At 52.0% G+C, this 5,581-nt stretch overlaps 1 long non-coding RNA gene across 2 annotated transcripts; it reads right to left on the bottom strand.

The window, feature by feature from the left end:
* Positions 1-247: 247 nt before the first annotated feature.
* Positions 248-4,468, bottom strand: LOC131403269 (uncharacterized). Of its 2 annotated transcripts, none has more exons than XR_009219353.1 (3): positions 4,392-4,468; positions 1,876-1,911; positions 248-356 (listed from the first exon to the last, which is right to left on the bottom strand). It is a non-coding gene; the product is annotated as an uncharacterized LOC131403269 (long non-coding RNA). The 2 variants fall into 2 exon arrangements; XR_009219354.1 differs by lacking the exon at positions 248-356 and adding an exon at positions 1,387-1,511.
* Positions 4,469-5,581: the final 1,113 nt, after the last annotated feature.

The following is a 5,581-nucleotide window of genomic DNA, read 5'->3' as shown; positions in this document are numbered from 1 at the left end:
GTGGAGACAGAGAGGGGTGGTCACAAAAGTGGTCATTAGGGGCAAATGCTCAGGGGAGGGTCTCACTTGAGGGAGACCAGTCAGCAACTTGAGTAGAAGGGACCCAGGCTGCTCTTCTTGAACAATGATCCAGCTGGGGAGGAAGGAGGAGGAGGAGGAGCAGGAGGGACAGGGGTTGGAGGAGGGGCTGGGTGGGATTTAACCCACCAGGAGCTGCTGGGACCAGGGTCTCACCAGGCTTTGCAGGACCCTCTCAGTGAAGTTGAACGTGGCCTAGCCGTTGCTCATGTCTGATGAATACCAGAGGGTGGAGATGGTGACGTTGACTGTGAGGGTCTTCAGGTTGTGCCCCAAAGCTGCAAGACGAGAGGGAGAGTGATGGCCATCTCTAAAAGCTGGCCTGAGACCAGACCAGAGTCCTGCACTCATTGTAATCTGTCGTCTTCTGTCCCAGTGGCACCATCACCCACCCGTGTGGTCACCCAAGTCAGAACCAGCATATCTGCTCAGCTCCTCCTCCCTCCCAGTAACACCCATTCACCTTGCACACTGGTCCTCACATACACTCCCTCTCTCCATTCCTGTCCTAGCTCAGGTCTTAACTTCCTTCACCCGGACCAACACCCCAGCAGGCTCACTGGATGCTCTGTCTAAAGGATGTTCTACATGGACTACTAGAAGAATCTTTCTGAAATGAATACCTCACTAGGGCCACCACTGCTCTAGTACCACCCATGGCTACCTATGGCCTTCAGTGTTTAGTTCAGCCCTCTTGACCTGGCACTCAAGGCTCTACTCAATCTGGCTCCTGCTGACCTTTCAGTCTCATTTTATCCATCTACTGCGGGTTAAACATTATGTTTCATGCAACCCAAATTCGTTTTAATTCTCCCCATACGGCATGTTGTTTTGGGCCGGAGCCTTTGCTCATGGAATCCTCTGTGCCAGGAAAACCCTTCATCCTCTATTTGCCAGGGTCCCTCCTACATATTCTTAAAGACTTCATTCTGGTGAAACTTTCTCTAGCAAGCTCCTCCCCTCCAAATTATGCCAGGTGCCTCTCCCCGAAATATTCCACATTGTATTATAATGGTGTGTTAATTTCACAAGACTAGGGGCTCTCTGAGGGCTGGCCTTAGACTGAATCGTTGGTATAATCTTTGTGATCAGCATGATGGCCCTAAAACCAGAATTTCACACCCTGGTTTCCCAGCTCCTGGATCACACCTGGCTCATAGGGAGTGGGGCCAGAGAGCTTCTCTTGGGAAGGAAAAGGGGCCCCCAGATACCTGTGGTGGCTTCTGGTGGCACAGGTGATGATCAAGTATGCAGGGACGTGGTGGCCAGCTCGGGAGCTGTGGAGAGGGCTGTCATCAGGGAGGGACAGAGTGGGAGGAGCCCCGAGGCTCACACGGGCTCCAGCACTGGCTGTCTCAGGACCACCATTCACAGGTGAAGCATAAATGAGAGTGAGGGGACGGGTGACTGTGTGAGTAGAGGGATGAGCAAGCCTGTGGATGAGAGAAGCCCGAGAGAGAGATAGGTGAACAAGAGTGACTGAACTCGGAGGAGAGACAGATAGGCAGAAAAATGGGCAGATGGATGGGATACCTGGAAAAGGAGGACCAAGGGCGGCGCTTTAGCAGAATTAAAGTGAAAACCACTTGGGGTCAGAATGTGGTGGAGAACATGTCTGTGTCTAAGGCTTTCTCACACTGGGCTGGGACTCTCCACCAGAACCCGGGAGGGAGAGAAGGGATGAATTAGGGCCCTTCCAGGTCCTTCCCTCACCAAGGACAGCAGGTGAAGGAGAACAAGTGCTCCCAAACTCCAAATGCAGATGGGACCCAGGAGATCAGGGCCAGGAATACTCACTGTTGGTAGTCGGGGCCACGGCTCCATAGGTGTAACCTGTGGAGAGAAGGCGAGAGGAGCTGAGCAAGAGTTGGGGTGAACATAAAGAATTAAGGGAGAGGAAGGATGTAGGGACCTTTGTGGGAATAGCAGAGAGGAAAGCAGCGGGGACGAGTGGAGGGGTGTTCAGGGGGAAGGCAATGAGATGGAAGGTGGCTGGACCCAGTGATCACACAGTGATGAGAAGACTGAACCCAGACCAGGAGGATAGAGAGATGGATCATAGCTCACTTTAGAGCAACGGAGGGAACACAGAACTCCGACTGGGAGAGACAGTGTGGCTGTAGCACAGCCCCTCACCACTGACGTAGAGGCTGTCCCAGTCCAGGGTGAAGGAGCCCAGGTGGGTGACGCGCTGAGTCTCATGGCTCAGCTCCCAGTAGAGTCACTCTCTGTCCAGCCCGGGACATGCTGGGGTCAGAGTGGACGGTGCACATGATGTCCACCCCAGTGGCTGCCCCACCCTTCTCAAGCCTGGGGGAGGAAGATCATGGGGATGTGGAATACTGAGCAGGGTCGTTCTGGGTGTGGAAAGGGAGAGAGGGGAAGGGAGGAGGGTAATGGAGATGCTGAAGGGGCTGCTCTGATGCCTGGAGGGGCTCTCCTAGGTGTCTCCCGTGTGAGACAACCCCCGCACAAGTAAGGCCTGACTTCTTTTAGGATGTGGAGGAGGGGCCTATGAGTTGCAAAGAGGGGTGAACACACAGACCTGGGTGAGGGGGCGCCTGCAGGTCTGCACGGACAACAGCAAGAACAGTCAGTGCCCTGTGTCATCTGACACATGCAGGCAAGAAAGTACCGTTATGTTCTCTCGGTTCTACACTCCAAGGTCTTTTCTTTCTACTTCTTTCCTACTCCACAGCCATCACCCAGGCCTAGGGAACAATCATCTTATTCCTAATCTTATTGCCAGCACCTCCCATCTTGCCTATTAAGTCTTCATTCTTAACCATGAAGTCCATTTTAACCCACATGCTTAGACCAAACGATAATCACATCATCCTTCTACTCGCATCTCTCCAGAGGGTTCCCACTGGTCTTAGAACAGAGTCCCAGTCACCCTTGATCTGGTCCTGCCTGTCCCCCCTCGCCGGTGTGGCTCACACCCCTACCCCTGTGTTGACTCGGCTCAGCCATCCTTCTTCTCAGTTCATGGACACACCAGGCTCTCTGCTTCAGGGGTGTCCTCATGCGGGTCCCTCTGCCTGAAACGTTTTCTTGAACACACTCCCACACCCTCACTCCAGTCTAACCCTCCAACCAGCTAAATCCAGTCCCAACTCCAGCTCTCAAGCTAAATATCAGCCCTTCTCAATAGGGCTTCTCTGCCCCCTCAGGTTGATTCCCCTTGTGCCAAACTCCCGCATCACTCTCATCATTAACTTTTCAAAATCCAAATTCCCAAATACAATATAAATTCCATGGAGGTGGGACAAGGTCTCTCTGGTTCTCCAGGTCCCCATGCATGTGGCCCAGGGCCTGGCTCATGAGATGAGGAACCATCCCGGTTTGTCTAGGACTGTCCTGGTTTGAACACTAAACGTCCTGTGTCTTGGAAAACCCCACTGTCCTGAATAAACGAGGATGGTTGGTCACCATTAATTATACACTCAGAGACTATCTATTGCATGACAAGCACACATTGCCCTCAAGAACATCACAGGAAAGCTAGAATGAAAAAGGCACACACACATACACACACAATTAGTAGAGGCCAACAACTAAATACAAAATTACTTAACAAGATTCTCTGCAACATGAATCACCAGACCGTTATTTCAGAAAAGTTTCAAGAAACAAAGTTAATTCCCTTTAGAAGGCAAGGTGGAGAGGACAGTCTTTTTGGAGACTAGCGCCCTTCCCTTCAATCTACAGTGTTGCTTAGTACTCCTCCAAATGATTTGAAATGTCATAAAGAAAAAAATGCTCAAAATGAATCTGGTTACTGGCAAATTCAATTTTAAATTTGTTATTAATACAAAGAAGTTCCAATCATCTTTTTCCCTGAATGCTCCTTTATTTCAAATTTATGTGGAGGATTTATAGGACTTTAGAAATCAAATTGAATGGGTCTAAGGAATGTTGCTGAGTATCCCTGCTAATATTTCATGGGATGTCTTCTAATACTACATACACACGCAAAACATTTCTGTAGTTATATATAAATCCTGACTTTTGAGTATTATGCAATGCAAGTAAATCTATATTTTCTACTATAATACACATTTTCAGTTATTTAGGTTTGTTTCATGTGTTTTTATTTGCATATAACTGTACTTACTGAAATATTTACCACACAGAACCACACACAGCTTACCATTTTTCCATCCATCAAACATCAATAATTTTTCTCAAGATACCTTCACTCTCAGTGACTCCATGTGGTGACAACCCGAGCCCAGGAAAGCCCACTAGCAGGTCTTCTGCACAGCGGAGGCTGCCGGAACCTGTTGGTACCAGGTCCACAGGGTACTCACCTGGTCACACAGAAATCCATGGATCAGCAAGGACAGGTGGACTCTGAGCCTGGTTTCACCTCAAACTTGAGCTCCACGGATGCTTTTGGTGTCTGAGGGGGGAAAAAAGTGCAAACAAGCTTTTGAGGCCTTTTATAGGGTGTTGGATGGAAAGGCCAACCCCATTCACTTTTCTTTTTTTGTATTTACTGATTTAACGGTAAGTGTTGGCTGTGGCTGGATTTTCCCGATTCCTATCCAGCCGCCTGCTGCTCCCCGAGATGGGAGAAAGCAGCTTCGTGCTGTGTGCACTTGAGTCACTCAACTCACTTGGCTGGACAGAGACTTTTTCGTGACTCTGGACCCTTTAAACAAGCTTGTCATTTAGGGACCCTGTAAGGGACTCGCTGACTTGTCAACAATTTCCACACTTCATTCAGGGCTCGGGAGATTTTCAGGCCCTGGAGCAGGTTTCCCAACCTCGACACCACTGACATTTGGGTCCAGATAATTCTCTGTTAGGCCGTCCTGGGCCGTGGAGGACGCTGAGCAGCATTCCTGCCTCTCCCTCTAGATGCCAGGAGCGCCCCCATTAGTAACAACCCAAACATTGCCTCCAGAAGCGGCTAAAGCCCCCTGGGGACAAAATCACACGGAGGACGGTGACGGGGACTCGGAGGAGGGGACGGTGGCGCCCGGAGCCAGGAGGAACAGCAGCCTCGGGGGCCCTAGCGAACAGCCCTGGGGAAACGGGGCTCCGGGAGGAGGGAGGGACGCCAGGCCCTGACAGGGCTGCCCGCCGCCCAGGCCCCTCCCTGGACCTCGACTGGAGCCGGGACCGCCCGCTGCTCACCGAGCCCCCCCCCTGAGGGCGAACATCCACGGGAATGCGGTCCGCGCCGAGAAGACAGAACACACCGCACAGAACGCCCGCTCCATCCATGCCGCCGCCCGCGCTTCCGGTTCCGGTCTCGGGTGGGCGTTCGGGGAGGACGAACGTTTGGGGGCTGCGGGTAGAGGCGGCGGGCGGGGCGAGGCCGTGCACCCCAGCCTCACGGGAGGTGTCTAGTTTCTAGAGTGAGTGAGAAGCTGGAAAGCGTGCTGGGTCAGCACCAGGGACAGGGACAAAATCTAGGGGCGGGGCTGTGTGCAGGAACCAGTTCTAGGGGCGGGCTGTGGGCGGGACAAGGCTGTGAGTGACAGCAGGCCGG

Source organism: Diceros bicornis, unplaced genomic scaffold (assembly GCF_020826845.1).
Source record: "Diceros bicornis minor isolate mBicDic1 unplaced genomic scaffold, mDicBic1.mat.cur scaffold_61_ctg1, whole genome shotgun sequence".
Lineage (NCBI taxonomy): Eukaryota > Metazoa > Chordata > Mammalia > Perissodactyla > Rhinocerotidae > Diceros > Diceros bicornis.
Note: the sequence above shows the minus strand (reverse complement) of the source record. Positions and strands in the feature narration are given on the sequence as shown.